The sequence below is a fragment of the Neoarius graeffei genome, chromosome 15 (assembly GCF_027579695.1).
Source record: "Neoarius graeffei isolate fNeoGra1 chromosome 15, fNeoGra1.pri, whole genome shotgun sequence".
Lineage (NCBI taxonomy): Eukaryota > Metazoa > Chordata > Actinopteri > Siluriformes > Ariidae > Neoarius > Neoarius graeffei.
The window spans coordinates 45,152,741-45,173,912 of record NC_083583.1 but is presented as its reverse complement, the minus strand read 5'-3'; the positions used below and the strand labels follow the sequence as shown (position 1 = coordinate 45,173,912).

General features: G+C 43.0%; 1 protein-coding gene and 1 non-coding gene across 33 annotated transcripts in view; both read left to right on the top strand.

Annotated features, from left to right (window-relative positions):
- celf5a (cugbp, Elav-like family member 5a) overlaps positions 1-21,172 on the top strand; it is a 355,737-nt gene that overhangs the window by 65,094 nt on the left and 269,471 nt on the right. The window lies entirely within an intron of this gene.
- Positions 15,201-15,273, top strand: trnam-cau (transfer RNA methionine (anticodon CAU)). Its single transcript has one exon. It is a non-coding gene; the product is annotated as a tRNA-Met (tRNA).

Here is a 21,172-nt window from a genome sequence, read left to right as displayed (position 1 = left end):
TATATGAATATCAATGTTTAATAGACGGAAATAATGATTATTCTGGCTAATTCAGGACAGAGCAAGATGGTATAGAATGGAATATCTACTCCATGATTTCAAAATGTAGATGCTAAACATGCATGATCTTTTTCATTGGCTTCATTATCTAAGGAGGTGGAAGCTTAGACAACTTGAAAAATGGACAAAAGGTGGCCAATCCATCCATTTTGGCATATCACTACAGTGACGTGGCCGCTCTGACAGCTTCAGCCATCAAAGTTTCTAGGGAACATTACAGTAGTGGTTTCCTGTTGCCTTCTACTGGATTATTATAGAGGTTTTCTCCTCTCAACCATTCACACATTCACACCCATGGACAATTTATGCCGCTTTTCCACTACAAACGCGGCTGAGTCGGGCTGAGCCGTGCCGTGCTGAGTTGGGCTGAGTCGAGCTGAGCGGGGCTGTTGGAGTTGCATTTCGACTACAACCGCGCTGAACCGTGCTGGCTGGAAGTGGGTGGACACATTGGGTGGAGTTAGCGAAAGTGGGTGGACGTCACGTGATGTCGTTAAGCAGCGCAAACAGTGACATCAGTGAGCTTTTAAGCGGTAGTCTCACGACCCGAATAGTAAACAATAAACATGGAGTCGTTAGTGTTGCTGGTCTTGGTGCTGTGGCTTGTTGTCACCGACAACGCCAACAGATACTGGCAAGAGCGTATAGATGAGGCGAGGCGCATAAGGCTTCAGAAATTCTCGTAATTCGTAATTATTATTCTTCCGGTTTACGGTGTTTACAGATCCCAGCGTGCTCGCGGGGCGTGTGTGGGCATGTGAGGACACTCCTCCTCACCAATCAGTGCACAGGGGAGTGTCTGCTCATGCCCCCAGCCTCACTCAGCTCGCTTTGGCTCGCTTCAGCCCCACTCCAAAACGGTGCGAGTTTTAGGGGCTAAGCAGGGCTGAAGCGAGCCGAGTCGTGCTGTTCTTTGGTAGTTGAAACGCGAGCTGTGTCGGGCTGAAGTGAGCTGAAGCTAGCTGAAGTGAGCTGAAAAAGGGTAGTGGAAAAGGGCCATTAGAGCCACCAATTAGCCTAACCTGCATGTCTTTGGACTGTGGGGGAATCCAGAGCACCCGGAGGAAACCCATGCAGACACGGGGAGAGCATGCAAACTCCACACAGAAAGGCCCTCACCGGCCACCAGGCTCGAACCCAGAACCTTCTTGCTGTGAGGCGACAGTGCTAACCACTACACCACCATACCGCCAAGGTAGCCAATAGAAGGCAGGAGAACTGCTTAAAAGAAGTTGAAAAACTGCTTAAAATTGCAGGAATGTTATTGTCTGAGAACCCGTTCTCAATTATCTGAAGAACTGCAGTTCTTCAGATAATTGAGAACGGGTTCTTGGACAGTAACATACCTGCAATTTTCTGAAAATGTATGCTTCGGTAGGGGGCGGCACGGTGGTGTAGTGGTTAGCACTGTTGCCTCACAGCAAGAAGGTCCTGGGTTTGAGCCCAGTGGCTGGCGAGGGCCTTTCTGTATGGAGTTTGCATGTTCTCCCCGTATCTGCATGGGTTTCCTCCGGGTGCTCCGGTTTCCCCCAAAGACATGCAGGTTAGGCTAATTGGTGGCTCTAAATTGACCGTAGGTGTGAATGTGTCAGCCCTGCGATAATCTGGCAACTTGTCCAGGGTGTACCCCACCTCTCACCCATAGTCAGCTGGGATAGGCTCCAGCTTGCCTTTGACCCTGTAGAACAGGATAAGCGGCTACAGATAATGGATGGTATGCTTCAGTAATGAATTGCTTCACAATATTGCTCACATGGTGTTTTTTGTTATCTAACAAATAAACGCACCTTTTTTTCAATTTTTTTTGACTATTGCAAACTCACAATGCAAATCAACACACTTTGATGGATGACAAGCAGACATTCTTGTGAATGTAGTTATACAACAGCTAACATTATGGAGATATTTTTGGTGACATTTGCTTTGGTAACCTGCCAATCTCTACCCACTAGCTAGTTATCACACAAGAGTTAGCAACCAGGGATGGTGAAGTACATCTTTTTGAACTACATCAAGCTACATTCTTTCAAAATGCTGATCATGCTCATGCCAACTGAACACACTTGGAGGGAAGCACTGACTGTCCTTGAAAATATGCCCACAATCGGCTAGTGCTGCTCAGATTGACACAAGTGAGTAATGCCATCCTTCCCACCCAGAAAGCACGGCCAAAATGGCACAGAAAGTGTCATAAGAATGTTTCAAAATGTTAAATAAAAGACGTTCTTAGAATTTCTACATATTGAACCAGAAACTCCTTGAACTATAAGTTAAAAAAAAAAAAAATCTGCTGACCTGAAATTGCCATCTGGGCAGCTTTATTCCTGATCAGCTATTAAAAAGCACCACAAAAACAATGCTCTCATCCAGGAGAAGAGAACTCCTTTACTTGACTAATTTCTTTTTTATGAGAATGTCAAGTCCCCTTGTCGAAAACCGTACACTAATTTTCCCCTTTCCAGCTAAGACAAGAAAAAAAAAAGACAAGAAAAAAAAAAGAAACAGCTTTGCAGCAGCCCTTTTTAAAGAGTAAGCCCAGCAGCTCGTCACCAGTTTAATGTCTGATTGATAACACCAGAGTGAAGATGATTGTGGGACATGCCAGCTCAGAGTGACAAGCAATTACTCACTTCATGTAATGAAAACCTTAACACCAATCATCGAGCCTCTAAGAAGCACTAATGCTTTTATGCAATATTATACATTCTCTCCCATCAAGCATGGCATCCCGCGGGTGTCGGTTTAGACATTTACTAAATAACATCATTTGTAATGGAGCGACAGCAAAACAGTGGCTCAACGCGGGGAGCTTTTTTTAATGGCGCTTTGATATTAAGGCCTTGCCGGTTACAAGACATTGGCATCAAGAAATCTGAATCATTACGATCAGCTTATTATTGAAATGTCTGCATGCTTTAAAGTTCGAGCTAATAACAAAAAAAGTGATCACAGACGTTAGGAACACTCCTGTGAGGCACTATCAAATGGTGTTGCCTTGGCAACAGAAACTTAATTATAGTGGATGTCTGTGTCCCTTTTAATGTGGTGGCAGCTTGGCCAGTCTCTATCTCCGAGCTCGGGGTTCTGGCTGCTTGCGCCAGTCACTGCAATTACTGCGTGCCCCCACCGCTGCAAATCGTTATAATTATTCCCAGCAATGGGTGCGCATTATTCCAACAGGTGCTACTTGAATACAAAATCTTTTGCAATGCATTCATGGCTAAATAAGGGATTCATGTTATGATTCAGTTGGTTTAAAGGAGAACTGAAGGCAAATTTTTTTATTCTCAAAATTCTATTTATCTCATTTTATTTAATATAGGAATGCATTTTTGATAGCTATTTTGTCACTGCTATAGCAAGTTACGAGAGTTTGAAATATGCTATATAATATATGAGTCCATATGTCAAAGCAATGGCCATAAACGAGATTTGTTGAGACCTGAGCGAGACATCGTAGGATGGAAGTAAAACGTACAGCGGAAATCAAAGCGACCAACATCTGCCAACGTTGTCAAAAGACGCGCGCGCCCTCTTTCGAATGCTGATGTAATCAAGCCGGAAGTTTTGTTTGTTTTGATAGCAATCAGGAAAGCCTGAGAAAAGTAGGCAGTAATCATCATTTAAACTCATTTTTGTGCAATATTTCGTTTGGAAAACAGTTTTCAAAATGGCAGCACTGACACGCCACGTTTCCAAGTCTTGCACAAGTCTCATGAAGATCGTGCGGATAAGTGATGCCTGCTGTGGACCAAATGAACTAAATTCAACATGGCTAAAAACCGAATAGGCCGATAAGTATAATATTTAATTGCAATTAGTTGCCAATATAAGTCATGATATAAGATTAATAAAACCAGAAATGTAATTGAATAACACATTAATTAAGAAATAAAGCAAGTTTAAAAATGACCTCAGTTCTCCTTTATCATTTTAAATGTGAGGTTTACGGAGTGCCTATAGGTTGTATGGGTGTCAAGATATACACTACCGTTCAAAAGTTTGGGGTCACCCAGACAATTTTGTGTTTTCCATGAAAAGTCACACTTTTATTTCCCACCATAAGTTGTAAAATGAATAGAAAATATAGTCAAGACATTTTTCTGGCCATTTTGAGCATTTAATCGACCCCACAAATGTGATGCTCCAGAAACTCAATCTGCTGAAAGGAAGGTCAGTTTTATAGCTTCTCTAAAGAGCTCAACTGTTTTCAGCTGTGCTAACATGATTGTACAAGGGTTTTCTAATCATCCATTAGCCTTCTGAGGCAATGAGCAAACACATTGTACCATTAGAACACTGGAGTGAGAGTTGCTGGAAATGGGCCTCTATAGAGATCTTGCAGTCACGTGACCGGAAAGTGCACAGCCTCCATCTTGTCGGTAAAAAACACAGCTGAATACTGCTGCACTTGTGTACAGAATGGATCAATTTCAACCGACGGACTACACGGCTCATTTTTTCTAATGGACAGATAACTAGATATATGTCTAAAATAAACGACCTACAGATTAGTGACCCTTATGACTTACCGGACGTAGTTTTCACGACCTTGTCAGTGGATATTGAACTGCCAGCGGAATACCCAGACGTGTATAGTTACCTCATCAACTTTCCCTTGCTGTTCAGTGGTGAAGCACTGCGTGCTTATAAATCTCTGGACAGTTATCTTTACAGAAATTCAGGATTTGTCAGCGACTCAGATGTGGCATCTTGTAAACAAGAAAATAACAATCCTCATTGGACGGGTAAGTCACTTAAGTATTGAGTACTAACACTATTTATATCAGTATCTAGTATAGCACTGACCAGCCGATTATAGAATAGAATAAGGTAATTCCAAATCGTCCGTCTTGTTTACCATGGATCTGGCGTTGGAGAGATAGAGGCTTGGCAGTGGAGATTTGAGTGGCTGTTTTCTGAGCTTAGTCAACAGGCCGGCTCTGCAGCCTTGCTTTTGCTTTCGCTCCCGACGCCGCCTCCTTCGCTTTGCTTCCGATAACAATCCACGGAGACCCCACTGGTCTCGCTATCTCGTCTGGAATGTTGTGCATGCGATGGAAATCGCTACAAACCGTCATTTTCTGCTGGAAACCAATGTCCAGTAAGTCCATACGGTTGTAGTGGATATTGAAGTCCGGTACAGACGAACAACACGCAAAAATACACACAAAAAACATGCACAGGTAGGGAGAGCTTGTAGCCGCAGCCGTTGTAGTAGAATTGTATATAGTAGGGTTTTCCAGAAGAAAAGGTAGAAGTAGAACCAGAAGTAGAAGGCGGAAATATGGCGTTTGACCGACAAGATGGCGTCTGTCACAATCTGGATCGGCTGTGACGTCACATGCAAGTGCTCCATACACCTATGGAGATATTGCACCAAAAACCAGACATTTGCAGCTAGAATAGTCATTTACCACATTAGCAATGTATAGAGTGGATTTCTGATTAGTTTAAAGTGATCTTCATTGAAAAGAACAGTGCTTTTCTTTCAAAAATAAGGACATTTCAAAGTGACCCCAAACTTTTGAATGGTAGTTTACACATTTTAATGCACTTTAAATAAGTGAAAGTAGATTTTATCAAGCTGTCAAATGAAGGCAATCAGTTTTCAGAATTTGACTGTGGTTCATTTAAATGAAGTAACCGAATACAAATACAATTCTTCGAGATGAACAGGTAAGGTGTTCTAAAGCGACAGATACAATTAAAAGATGCACAATTCATGTTTGGGTTTTTTTTGCACCAAAAATTCATACAACTGAGAGGTTTTTACTTTTAGTCAACAATCAAATATGAAGCTTACGGGATAAACAAAGACTATATTTGCTAAACATGTACATGCAGCACTGTGGGATGCATTTACAGCATTCACGCGTTCATCCTCAGGAACTGTCTGGTAAGGGTTGCTGTGGTTTATATTAGGCGACTTGTTTGCTTATACTTTGAGGCATACTTATTCAAGTTTTTAGAAAATACTGTTAGCAGGTACAAATAAAACCTAATAATAACTGCTTGAGTGGAATTAAAAAAGACAGCCTCAGTGCCAGAATCCACAGAATGTCATTTCTACCCCTCCTGTCCAGGTTACATTTGAATACAAATACAGAATATGAATGAAATGGGTGAAAACGGGGCGGCACGGTGGTGTACTGGTTAGCACTGCCACCTCACAGCAAGAAGGTCTGGGTTCGAGCCCCGTGGCCGGCGAGGGCCTTTCTGTGTGGAGTTTGCATGTTCTCCCTGTGTCCGCGTGGGTTTCCTCCGGGTGCTCTGGTTTCCCCCACAGTCCAAAGACATGCAGGTTAGGTTAACTGGTGACTCTAAATTGACCGTAGGTGTGAATGTGAGTGTGAATGGTTGTTTGTGTCTGTGTGTCAGCCCTGTGATGACCTGGCGACTTGTCCAGGGTGTACCCCGCCTTTCGCCCGTAGTCAGCTGGGATAGGCTCCAGCTTGCCCGCGACCCTGCACAGGATAAGCGGCTAGAGATAACGGATGGATGAAAATGGAAATACAAATAAGAATGAAATTTAGAAACACTCACTTCCAGACTGAAAATTCAGAAACCTTTTTGGACAAAGTATGGATAATCTGTTGTCAAAGGCTCTAGATACTACGGTTTTAAATCCATTGATATTAAAAATTTGCTGCACTAAACCAGCCACCATACTGCATCACACTTCTTGCATTCCTTTGAACAGCAAAAAAATGCTTCACCGCATCCATTCTGCCAATGTCGCCAGGACATGCTCATTACTTTTAGAGGTATTATGGAATACACAGGAAAGTGATTCTTCCTCAAATAACAATATAGACATACACTCACCGGCTACTTTATTAGGAACACCCATCCACCTGTTGTTTTATGCAGTTATCTAATCAGTCGATCCCTTGACAGCAACACAATGCGTAGAGTTTACACAGAATGGTGTGGGGGAAAAAAACAACATTGAGTGAGCGACAGTTCTGTGGGTGGAAACAAACGCCTCGTTGATAAGAGAGGTCAGAGGAAAATGGCCAGATTGGTTCGAGCTGCCAGGAAGGATATAGCAAGTCATAGCAACTCTTTACAACCGTGGTGAGCAGAAAAGCACCTCAGCATGCAACAGTAGGCGATCACATTGGGCTCCACTCCTGCAGCTAAGAACGGGATCTTAGAATCACGAACAAGTTCCTATTAAAGTGGCCCATGAGTGTATTTGGAGCAGTAATCAGATACAGATACAGGAACAAATAGCAGCATTATATTACACCCCAGTGGTTAGCGCTGTCGCCTCACAGTAAGAAGGTCCGGGTTCGAGCCCTGTGGCCGGCGAGGGCCTTTCTGTGTGGAGTTTGCATGTTCTCCCCGTGTCTGCATAGGTTTCCTCCGGGTGCTCTGGTTTCCCCCACAGTCCAAAGACATGCAAGTTAGGTTAACTGGTGACTCTAAATTGACCGTAGGTGTGAATGTGAGTGTGAATGGTTGTCTGTGTCTATGTGTCGCCCTGTGATGACCTGGCGACTTGTCCAGGGTGTACCCCACCTTTCGCCCGTAGTCAGCTGGGATAGGCTCCAGCTTGCCTGCGACCCTGTAGAACAGGATAAAACGGCTACAGATAATGAGATGAGATGAAATATTACACCCCCAAATGGAAATACTGTATCAACCCAACATCGTTTTATTTTTATATAGCAGACACAAACTTCTCTGCTTCCTGTTCTGGCTCTTTCTGTCCCATTTTCATGGCTTCTTACTCAGACAGGGTTTTCTTCATGCTGAACAAGCGGCTGAGTTTCTCCTTGAACGTCCTCTTCCAGTAACTCACCTTTCGGCGTGTGATTTGATTGGAAGAATCGGCCTGCAGATAGGGACGATCCTACAACATTTGGACATCTTGTCCTCACTCGTATATTCACACATGTAGTAATAAACGAGAGAGTGAACAATAGAACAGCAGACAATCCAATAACCTGATGAGTTTCTCATCTCTCTCTCTCTCTCTCTCTCTCAGAATTTGAAGACAAAACCAGTACTTACCGTATGTACCTATATATCTAAAGACCAGACATTATGGCACATTTCACCAGCAACAGCTTAAAGAAAGCTTGTTATAATGCTGCTCAGCTGAGCTCCCCAATCTGTGTGAAAAAAATAGCGTGCGAGAGGAAAACCGTGTTTCTGTAAGTGAACTTTTTTTTTTTTTAAATTCTATTTCTGCTGAGCCACCTGTGCAGGGAGTCTTTGCTTTTTATAGCTCCTCACCTGTCATGACATCAGGGCGTTTGAGAATAGGGAACTTCACTATTATGTAAATGGACGAGAGAGAGAGAGAGAGAGAGAGAGGGAGAAAACAGCAGCTGTACTAGCTTTCTAAAACAGGGTACTCTCCTAGCTTCGCTTCCCCAGAGCAGATACCTTTCTATGAAGGACCTTTTTGACAGGAAACGCTGTTTGATATACATGAAACCCAAGATGCATATTGCTTGTTCTGCAAAATGTACCGTGCCAGATTAAACCGCAACAGTATATGAGTGGATTCCCTTGTTCAGCTAAGTTCATGCGAGTGGGAAATTCTTCTTCTTCTTCTTCTTCTTTTTGATGAACTTAGAAGTGGAATCTGTGTACATAACTGCTGAGTCTGCAAATAACTTCAAGTGAAAAAAAAAAGAAAAAGCACAATATTTGTTTTAGGAAAACACATTCAAGTATAAGAACTGCACTTTAATATACCAATAACCACAGTAACCATTGCATTTGAATTTGTATCATGGTATTTGGAGATAACTCAGCACATTCCAGAGAGAGCAGAATCAGCCTGTCTGGAATACTTTGTTTGCTTCCTGGTTTGTCTTATGCTGCGTTCATGTGCTATGGGAAGATGATATGATATTTTCCAGTTGGGAAGTGGTATTTACCAGTGTGTTGTGTTCACATGCTTTTGTTGTTGTTGACAAATTAAAGATGGTGGAGCAGATTCAGAATCAGGCCTGTTATTTGGCTAAAACAATTATAGATTGCCTTGTTCATCAGCTGCAGCAGGAATATGAGTTATCAAAAGTCAAAAGGTAAATAATGCTGAATATTTCCTCATCATGACAAGTAGAGATTTTCTTAACACATTGAATGCCACGCAGTTTTTGGAAATTTGGCTGTAGCCACAATGAGAGTAGCCAGTATCTAGATCATTGTTGGCGTTCTTTGGACAGCCACAGAATATTTTGTATTAGGCTATAATATACATATTATAATAATATAATATACATAACATGACTCGTTTAAAAGGTGAGAGTCAGCTTTCCGTAGGTGAAAACCACTTCTTTCTTGGTTCATAAGCTAGTCTTGTACCGCTCGCCGCCATGTTGAAAAGGTTAAAGTTCATCTCATCTCGGCAACTCGTGTATCAAAATTTTCTACGAGTTGCCCAGTGGAAAATACCACAAGAGGGGGCGTTCATGTGTGCTTTCCATGTCGGCGTTTGGTATTTACCATAATTCCCATAGCACATGAACGCACCATTACCTTAGAAAAAAAATTTGGAAAAGAAAAAATATTGGCACTATTAAGTATTGAGCCTATTAGTGTTTCTATTCACATTGCAAAAGGAACCATTTAAGAAATATCATGATGATGTTGTTGATGTTGGAGTTCAAATTCCAGATTGTTTTGTGTGTGAAAATAATTAAATGTGCTGGAATACCCAAATGTTCACACATCGGTTCAGACTGGAAAAAAAAATTATGCCAGAGTTATGCGCATGGGGTGGCGTTTGAGTAGAATTGGTTCAGTTTTGGTGTGATTCTGACCTTGGACTTCATTTTTTTTTTCTTGGGCAATAACAGCTTGTATTAAGTCCATAGCCAGTGTCTGACAGTTTGAGATGACCACAATGTCACATGCACAAACTTTACAATTTTATGACCTTGATTTCATTTCACGTGGCTCCATTAAGTTGTGTGCACAAGTAACTGATGGTGCGTGACATTAAAAAAAAAAAGCTAAATAATAAGACACGCTGGATTAAGTGCTATTTTATAAGTGAATAATGAGGGTGGCTGCCATTTTGTGAAATTAAACCAGCTTTCTAGTGTTTAATTTGCTGCCGACATCCACAGTGATTACCTGTTTCTTGGGCAAGCCTGTAAAGTCTGGAGAAGTATGAAATTTAGAGGCACTCGCTTCCTGGCCTGAAAGAGTATGGAAATTCAGAAACCTTTTCGGACAAAGTATGACTTATCTATTGTCAAAGACTCAAGGCACGACAGTTTTAAATCCATTGATAATAGACATTTCCTGCACTTATGCAACCTCCATACTTTATCACTGTTCATGATTATCCTTTGAACATCAAGAAAATGCTTCACTGCATACATTTTTTTTTTCTTGAAATGAGCTCGAATTGAAGGCCTTTTTATACATGACCTTGTTAAGAATTGTTCTACCTGGAACTCATTAGGGAGAGGTGCACTCGACGACCTTCGGCTGGATTGCAAGGCAAGATGCAATGCCTCACTGCACAAGTCCACAATGGCTACTAGTCACAGGATTTAAAATAATTCGACCTTCTGCCAAAGTACACAATCTATAATTACAGCCTACCGTACTTTACCGGTCTTTCCTTTATTCCACTCAGCTTCCATTCAGTTGCATTTCTTTCTCCAATGGCAGACTTTTTACATTTAAAAATATATTGCATGATGAACTTCTAGCTCTGGAGATGTATAGATGACTTGCAACCACGTGATCAAAACCTGCTATGTCATGAGCATCCGCCATGATGGTGGATATACAAAGCAACTAGGACGGCAGCCACTGAAAGCGTGTCTGTAAACAATGCTGAATTTTCCCAGTATTACCACGATTTGAATGATTCGATACAAAGAGAAGATAGATATGTGTGGTTTTGACCCATATTATTTAAAAAAGTCAGACTTTTCTGAAGCTAAGATGCTTCTACCGACCATCGAGTACGAATACAGGTCTTTTCGCCCAATAGTTCGTCCAAAGCCTTTTTCATACGCACTATCAGTTATTTTATATTTCAGGTATTTGTTTGTTCGAAAAAAGGAGGAATTCTCAATGGAATTTGACCGACGCAAAACACATTTTTGTAAAGCAAATGAGTACCATAGTACATGCGCTTCAGCACTAAATAGAGTATTAAGGGGGGTAACCACGTAGGCCCGTGCCACTAGTTGACCCTGGGATGAGTTAACTCCCTTGTCATTGCAGGCTGCTTGCTTGCACGTCTATGTTTCCGGCTGGATCATATTAAATCTTCAGGCGCAGAGCAGCACTCTCGCAGGGGCTTCATTCGCGAATCCCGGGCCGAGGTGTGGTCCTAACAACCTGAAACCATGCTCTTTCGAAGGGGGAGACTTAAGTCAAGTCAAGTTTATTTGTATAGCGCTTTTAACAATAAACATTGTCGCAAAGCAGCTTTACAGAATTTGAACGGCTTAAAATATGAGCTAATTTTATTCCTAATCTATCCCCAATGAGCAAGCCTGTGGCGACGGTGGTAAGGAAAAACTCCCTCAGACGACATGAGGAAGAAACCTTGAAAGGAACCAGACCCAAAAGGGAACTCATCCCTATCCGGGCAACGACAGACAACATGACTATAACATTAACAGTCCGAACAAAGTCAGCTTCGTTGATGCTATAAACCCCCCACCGACGGAAACCCGAGCGCAAAACCGTTCACGACAACTGCAGTCCTAAAGTCAGCAAGTCAACTGCAGTCCCCAGCCACAAAAGCACCACTGTAAGGCCCAATCCCAATTCTAATTTCTACCCCTACCCCTCCCCCTTCCCCTCCGCCTTCCCCTTGGCCCTTCCCCTTGAAACTGAGCTACAAGGGATAGGGCTTGAAATTCAACCCTTACGTATTGGGATAGCCCTTCAACGATCGCATACGTCATCGCGTACCTCCGTCAGCGTTTACGTTAGCAAAACGCGACCAAATGCGTCATTGGCTGCGACCAGCCGCTACAGTCAGAGCCAGAGGCAGAACCAGAAATCTCTGCTGGCAGGGTGTGATTTGTTAACTAACACCACTGAATGGGATATCTTTGGCGCTTCGTGCACCACATCCGACAGAATGAGGTGTCAGAACACTCATGTAAACAATAAAAGCGAGAATAACAGAACAAAACGTACGCAGTAAAGCAACCGAAAACAATACTCACTCCCAAAGCTTTTTAGCAGCAGCTTGGATTTCAGAAATCGCTGCTCATTCTCAGCTCGAAAGCGAATCAAGCGGCGTGTTTCCTCTGGATAACAACTTAAAACACGTAAATAATGGAGAAAATACATTTATGACAATCTTTCGCCGCGGGAACCGCCATCTTTCTGAAATCCGCATGAAATCTCGCTGAAATCCGCATGGCATTGTGGGAAATCACTCAAACCCCTTCGTTCGGAGTCAGCTCCAGGAAAATCTCCGTTTGGAGGGGTACAGAAGCCCTACCCCTTCCCCTACCCCTCCGCGTTAACTGGGATTGGGATACCCCTACCCCTTCACGTGAACGCGCAAAATGGAGGGGAAGGGCCAAGGGGTTGGTCCAAGGGGTGAAATGGGATTCGGCCTAAGTGTCCAGAGCGTCCTCCAGGCGCAACCCCCAACTGTCCACATGGGTCCGCCCTCCACAGGAGCGATGCGATGAGACACTCCAACCAGACACAGGGCACCAGGATGGATCAGGCAGGTCCGAGGAGCAGAAGAGGTCAGCATCTCGATCCCAGGACCAACATGTAACTCAGAGGGACAGATTTTGTGGGGGGGAAGAGGGAGGTGCCTGTAAAATTTGGCTTCGCTGCGAGCTCCGTTGGCCGAGTTATTAATTTTTGAAACCGGCTGGATCATATTAAATTTTTAGGCACGGAGCAGCGCTCTTACGGTAGATGGGCCAGATGATAGCCACTACACTGTGGCCCTTATTCATCAAAGCTGTGAAGAAGTGAGCACACATTTGAATGACATATGGACAAATTCATAAACACAACCCCCTACTGGTAGTGCAGCAGTGAGCCAATAAAAGGAAAACATTCAGTCGATTAAGATCTGAAGAAGTAAATCACTCACTCTCTCAGTCTGACCCTCAGTCAGGGTCATGGTGAATCCAGAGCTTATCCTGGGAACACTGCGCATGAGGTAGGAATGCATCCTGGAAGTAAATCAGGAGGAAGAAACAAATTTCCATGAAGGAATATCTCACACCAGATTTACAACACAAATCTCTAATCGAGCCATACACGATGACTAATTTTTCATTTGTGGTTTAAGGCAATGTTGCATTTCACCATCCTGAAGCAGTCACAGTTTGCAAACTTGGAGTCAGTTTTTTTTTTTCTGCTCATATTCCACATATTTGAAACCTATACAAAAAACATAAAGCTTATGATCATTGTCCAGATGATCAGATGGTTCAGCACGGATGAAACTGACTCATAAATGTATCATATGAAGCTTGCCGGAGATGGATCAATATGGGTGTTGATTAGAGCATGTGGCCAAATGAGGACGACAGATGCCAGATTTACTGGAGCAGCCGCCACGAAATTCACATTTTCAAAACTTCATACACGTCTCAGCAGGAACATGAAGCTTCTTACAATAGTTGATTTCATATCCAAAATGAACTACAACTACCAAACCCCATAGACATGTTTTAAAATACTGCAAAATACCTGCACTAGATTTCTTCTATAAGGAACACTTCAGAGTGAAATAACCACAAATACTGTATTATTATTATTATTATTATTATTATTCATTCATTCATTATCTCTAGCCGCTTTATCCTTCTACAGGGTCGCAGGCAAGCTGGAGCCTATCCCAGCTGACTACGGGCGAAAGGCGGGGTACACCCTGGACAAGTCGCCAGGTCATCACAGGGCTGACACATAGACACAGACAACCATTCACACTCACATTCACACCTATGGTCAATTTAGAGTCACCAGTTAACCTAACCTGCATGTCTTTGGACTGTGGGGGAAACCGGAGCACCCGGAGGAAACCCACGCGGACACGGGGAGAACATGCAAACTCTGCACAGAAAGGCCCTCGCCGGCCACGGGGCTCGAACCCAGGACCTTCTTGCTGTGAGGCGGCAGTGCTAACCACTACACCACCGTGCCGCCACATTAAAATTTTGAGAAACAAATTAAAATAAAATGTAAATTGCAAAATAATACGACATGCTGGATCAAGTGCCATTTTATTAACTACCGGATGATGCAGCAGGGTTCTAACTAGGCCTTTTCAGCGTATCAGGTCGATACGCAATGTTTCCTTACGGTTACACCCACGATATTGCTGACACACCTGTAAAAGTTGCCGCTACATGAATAAAAAGACTTGTCAATCTTGAAAATGTGGTCTTTTGTTTAATTTTCTCTTGTTATCCCCATGCAGCAGTGACTGTGTGCCACCATGCGAATGTTCTATATTCGGACAGACTCCACTCCCCGTCCATGTAAGCGCCCACTGCATAGCTGCCCGAGTAGTTCCGTGTGAAGATCGTCACTGATCATGCTAGTCTGGTTTACCTCCGTCCTTATGCTGTGTTTGTGGTAAAGTGCCATCTGTGTTAAGAGGCGCTTACGCACCATGCACGTAATACGTGGCGGTCCCCAGGTTAGATCTGTACGGTCGTGTATTGTAATTGAATGGCTGAAGCTGAAAATAAAGCTGACACTTGGTGAACATCAACTGGTTGTTTTATTCTTATTCCATAAATATGTCACCAATATAGTTGAATATTAATTTTAATAAGTCTTCAATCAAAAACAATTATAGCAACTTTTGGCAAAAAAAATCTCATTAATATTACCAAAAAAGAGTGACTGTCAGGAAGGCCTGCAAGAGCCAGGAAATGCACTAGAATGCATCTTTGAGCATGTAGGACCCATGAGCTTTCGGGGACCTAAGGCTATTATGACTGGTGCTACCACGCTGTTATTTTGGTCTAGTTAGAACCCTGATGCAGGTATTAATTAATATGATAATTACAACTAGGATTAGGCATGCAGCAATACAATTAGATTTATTTCAATGCTTCCCATGTTTTCACTTATATATTATCATTTTAGTCCTTTTTTAATTTTTAAATGAATAATTTATTTATTTAAATTTTAATGCTGGCTACTAGGCCTCGTTGGTGTAGTAGGCAGCATGTCAGTCTCATAATCTGAAGGTCATGAGTTCAAGCCTCACACGGGGCAATGTTTGGGGTGGCATAGTGGTTAAGCACTGTCACCTTACAGCAAGAAGGTTCTTGGTTCGAGCCCAGTGGCTGGCGGGGGCCTTTCTGTGTGGAGTTTGCATGTTCTCCCTGTGTCTGCGTGAGTTTCCTCCGGGTGCTCCGGTTTCCCCTACAGTTCAAAAAGACATGCAGTTAGGTTAATATGGGGTGGCTTTGGGCTGAAGTGCCCTTGAGCACGGTACTTAACCCCTGACTGCTCCCTGGGTGCTGTAGTGTGGCTGCCCACTGCTCTGGGTGTGTGTGCATGCGTTCACTGCTTCAGATGGGTTAAATGCAGAGGATGAATCTCACTGTGCCTGAAGTGTGCATGTGACAAAGGTTTCTTCTTCTAAATTGCCTCTTGTATTAATGTTAAATTGTTAAGGAAAAACAATACTGTTTCCATCTTTAGTCCACATTTTCTATCCCTGGTTAATTTTAGGGTTTAAATGAAAGTGCTTGTGTTTATTGGTTGTGGTCTAGATGTTCGGGGAAAAGATAATACTTCTACTCATGAAAGCTCTTGCAACCTTGGAGGCGTTTGCTAAGCACAAAATAATCTGAATATACTGAATGCTGAATCCAGAAAATAAACATAAGCACATTCTTAACCCATCTCTGAAAACAAGTAACCTTCCCTGTGTAAATATCGATATGACTTTTGGACTTTTCAGCTCAGCCAGAGTGATCTTGGCCTCTTAATAGCTAAAAATATCTACTGTTGCCCTTTTTGTTTTAAATGAGCTCTATAAATAAGTTGTTATTGCACCTGAAAATTATAGTAGGTTTTATGATATACCATATCCATTTCTCTGCATTACTGCATTTTCAGGTTTGATTTTTAGCACTCATCTTGTAAGTACTGTACAGTGGGGCAAAAAAGTATTTAGTCAGCCACCAACTGTGCAAGTTCTCCCACTTAAAAAGATGAGAGAGGCCTGTAATTTTCATCATAGGTATACCTCAACTATGAGCGACAGAATGGGGGGAAAGAATCCAGGAAATCACATTGTAGGATTTTTAATGAATTAATTAGTAAATTCCTCGGTAAAATAAGTATTTGGTCACCTACAAACAAGCAAGATTTCTGGCTCTCACAGACCTGTAACTTCTTCTTTAAGAGGCTCCTCTGTCCTCCACTCGTTACCTGTATTAATGGCACCTGTTTGAACTTGTTATCAGTATAAAAGACACCTGTCCACAACCTCAAACAGTCACACTCCAAACTCCACTATGGCCAAGACCAAAGAGCTGTCAAAGGACACCAGAAACAAAACTGTAGACCTGCACCAGGCTGGGAAGACTGAATCTGCAATAGGTAAGCAGCTTGGTGTGAAGAAATCAACTGTGGGAGCAATTATTAGAAAATGGAAGACATACAAGACCACTGATAATCTCCCTCGATCTGGGGCTCCACGCAAGATCTCACTCCGTGGGGTCAAAATGATCACAAGAACGGTGAGCAAAAATCCCAGAACCACACGGGGGGACCTAGTGAATGACCTGCAGAGAGCTGGGACCAAAGTAACAAAGGCTCCCATCAGTAACACACTATGCCGCCAGGGACTCAAATCCTGCAGTGCCAGACGTGTCCCCCTGCTTAAGCCAGTACATGTCCAGGCCCGTCTGAAGTTTGCTAGAGAGCATTTGGATGATCCAGAAGAGGATTGGGAGAATGTCATATGGTCAGATGAAACCAAAATAGAACTTTTTGGTAAAAACTCAACTTGTCGTGTTTGGAGGAGAAAGAATGCTGAGTTGCATCCAAAGAACACCATACCTACTGTGAAGCATGGGGGTGGAAACATCATGCTTTGGGTCTGTTTTTCTGCAAAGGGACCAGGACGACTGATCCGTGTAAAGGAAAGAATGAATGGGGCCATGTATCGTGAGATTTTGAGTGAAAACCTCCTTCGATCAGCAAGGGCATTGAAGATGAAACGTGGCTGGGTCTTTCAGCATGACAATGATCCCAAACACACCGCCCGGGCAACGAAGGAGTGGCTTCGTAAGAAGCATTTCAAGGTCCTGGAGTGGCCTAGCCAGTCTCCAGATCTCAACCCCATAGAAAATCTTTGGAGGGAGTTGAAAGTCCGTGTTGCCCAGCGACAGCCCTAAAACATCACTGCTCTAGAGGAGATCTGCATGGAGGAATGGGCCAAAATACCAGCAACAGTGTGTGAAAACCTTGTGAAGACTTACAGAAAACATTTGACCTCTGTCATTGCCAACAAAGGGTATATAACAAAGTATTGAGATGAACTTTTGTTATTGACCAAATACTTATTTTCTACCATAATTTGCAAATAAATTCTTTAAAAATCAGACAATGTGATTTTCTGGATTTTTTTTCTCATTCTGTCTCTCATAGTTGAGGTATACCTATGATGAAAATTACAGGCCTCTCTCATCTTTTTAAGTGGGAGAACTTGCACAATTGGTGGCTGACTAAATACTTTTTTGCCCCACTGTATGTGCTCCTGTTGCACAAACCAGTCTATTGGGTAAAGATGTGCCATTCTGTTTGTAATGGAATGTTCACACTATGAACCTAAGAAAAATGAACTCATTATCCATCCATCCATTTTCCCATCCTCAGGTTTGAGGGTCAGGGACTCCGAACTACCGCACCATCTCCTTCCACGTTCCTTGATCATGCACCAGGGCTGTACAATGCGCAAGTGACCTTCCTGTCCATTCAGAGCTATCGTCCATATCAAGTTGGTGCTGAAAGTTCATTGTTCACATCGGCCTTTAACTTAAGTCAGTGGGGCCCGAATACTCTTCCGACTGATTTGAAATTGGAGTTACCTTCTCCTAGGCAATTTGTCTTACCAGGCTATGGAGCATTGCCAGCCTCTTTTGGCAAGAGAGTTATTTTATACTGGCACCCTCTACTTGCCAGTGAGCCGCTGTTTTTAGCATTACCCAGGGGGACCACGAGGAGGTAACAGTCGGCTGTTGACCTGATCCACCGTAACCTTTTCCAGAGAGTTGTAGGTGCCACCCCGCAACCCAGCCACGCTCAATAGGTCAAACTCATTATAATATAGATCAATCTAGATGAATGAAACGAGAACCTTAAAGATTTACAGGATCGCAACTATTTGTTTGCATTTCACAAATTGTACCTTTTTAAAAATAAAACTGTTATACGGATAGAAATGTTAAGTCGTATTTTGGTTGTGTGCTGCACTTTAGACATGTTCAAAATGTAACTCGATAATAAATACTGAGGCAGCACGGTGGTGTAATGGTTAGCGCTGTCGCCTCACAGCAAGAAGGTCCGGGTTCGAGCCCTGTGGCCGTCGAGGGCCTTTCTGTGTGGAGTTTGCATGTTCTCCCCGTGTCCGCGTGGGTTTCCTCCGGGTGCTCCGGTTTCCCCCACAGTCCAAAGACATGCAGGTTAGGTTAACAGGTTAGGTGACTCTAAATTGACCGTAGGTGTGAATGTGAGTGTGAATGGTTGTCTGTGTCTATGTGTCAGCCCTGTGATGACCTGGCGACTTGTCCAGGGTGTACCCCGCCTTTCACCCGTAGTCAGCTGGGATAGGCTCCAGCTTGCCTGCGACCCTGTAGAAGGATAAAGCGGCTAGAGATAATGAGATGAGATGAATAAATACTGACTGTTAAAAAGTATTAAAAAAATCAACACCAAAAATTCTGATAGTATGTGACAGTCATTTTTGCTCTTTCCAGCCGTATCATTTGTGCACCATGTGGATAATGACACGTTTTCTCCATGTTCTCCTTCATCTGCTTCAGGCTTTGACTCAGCTTTTTTTTTTTTCCCCCAGCTCGTTGTCAGGTCAGAATAGCTGTTGGATGACAAAATACTCCTCTGCCGTTCCCCGATCTTTTTCCCCCTTCACTTTCTGTGAGCTCACTTGATTTGACGTGGAGGCCTTGTTCAAAGTTTAATGCTGTTTGTTTAATATTCCTGCCTCATTTCCTTACATCAAAATTTATGACAACATTCTCTGTATTCCATAAAGTATTCATAAATGTCATGACTAATATCTTTCATAGATCATTTAAATTGATCCTTCTGTTGGGTTTTATCCCCTGTCTCCCTGCTCAGATTTATCAGATTGGCAAGGTGTGTGCGTGTGTGTGTGTTTAATAAATGTTCATGTGATAATGGTAGCGTGAAGCCTGGATCATTAGTGTGCATGTATTTGTGAAATGCAGCTAGTTTGTGTAGAGAATGTATGTACAAGTACAGGTTATACCTATGTGGGTTTGCAAAGAGAATTCATTCATGGACAGAGAAAAAAATTTGTAGGCGTGTATTAGGCATAGGTGGCATGGTTGTGTAGTAAGAAAGAAAAGAAAGCACAACTTTATTCATCACACGCTTGTGAAATGTCCTCTCTGCATTTAACCCATCTGAAGCAGTGCGCACACATACCCAGAGCAGTGGGCAGCCATGCTAACAGCACCCGGGGAGCAGTTGGGAGTCAGGCACCTTGCTCAAGGACACCTCAGCCCAAGGTCATCCCATATTAACCTGACCTGCATGTCTTTGGATTGTGGGGGAAACCGGAGCACCCGGAGGAAACCCACGCAGACACGGGGAGAACATGCAAACTCCACACAGAAAGGCCCTCGCCGGCCTCTGGGTTCGAACCCAGAACCTTCTTGCTGTGAGGCGACAGTGCTAACCACTACACCACCGTGCCGCCCCTATTTTGTACAATAGAGCATTTTCTGTTCAGGTCCCTTGGTTTGACAAAAGGCCCATTGTCTTTATGAGAGGGCGAAGAAGATGGCAAGGGATTGAGACAGAGATAGAGACTGATGTGATGACTGAAGGGGCTGATTGAAGTGGAGACGAGGGCCTTTCTGTGTGGAGTTTGCATGTTCTCCCCATGTCTGCGTGGGTTTCCTCCGGGTGCTCCGGTTTCTCCCACAGTCCAAAGACATGCAGGTTAGGCTAATTGGTGGCTCTAAATTGACCGTAGGTGTGAATGTGAGTGTGAATGGTTGTTTGTCTCTGTGTGTCAGCCCTGTGATGACCTGGCGACTTGTCCAGGATGTACCCCGCCTCTCGCCCATAGTCAGCTGGGATAGGCTCCAGCTTGCCCACGACCCTGCACAGGATAAGCAGCTACAGATAATGGATGGATTAGGCATAGATCAACCTCATCAAATTTTATGAAACTGTCACGATGGAGGATTGCCAAAAACCCTAGAGCTCTCGCATAGGTGTCGATCTGGAAATGTATGGAATTTAAAAACGCACTCATTTCCAGGCTCAAAACAGGTTGTAAATTCTGAAAAAACAAAACAAAACCCCACAACAACCAGGCAGCGAACATTCTGTTCTTATTATAAGACTCTTAAGGTTGTCTAAATCTGTTGTCGTCTGCACTGAGACAGACTCATTTATGCATATAATATTTAATGGTTCCCTTTTCATAATACATTCAGTGCCCTTTCAAGATGTACAAGAAAGTGAGGAATGTGTGTGTGTGGGGGGAAACAACCCTATGTAAAATCTTTTAAAAAGTGTGGAATTTTTCTACAAAGAATGGGCAAGAACTCTGAAATCCAAAACTGCCTTCTTAAAGATACATGTGGTGCTGCTTTCAAATTTGGTCAAAACCACTGCTTATGTCAGCTTGCACACAAGTCAGACTTTCTCTCTGGTGTATAAATTCTGCCCCCCAAAAGCATCCTGTTTTTGGCAGCTAAATGTAAAACAGAGTTAGTAACTAGAAGGACACTCGGTAGAAGTGCATACCTCCGCCAAACCACATATTCAGATTTGCATCAAAATCTAATCAATTGTTCCTTGGCCCATGGCTAATATTTCCTCAGAATTTTATCAAAATCTGTTCACTACTTTTTGAGTTACATTGGGAACAGACAGACAA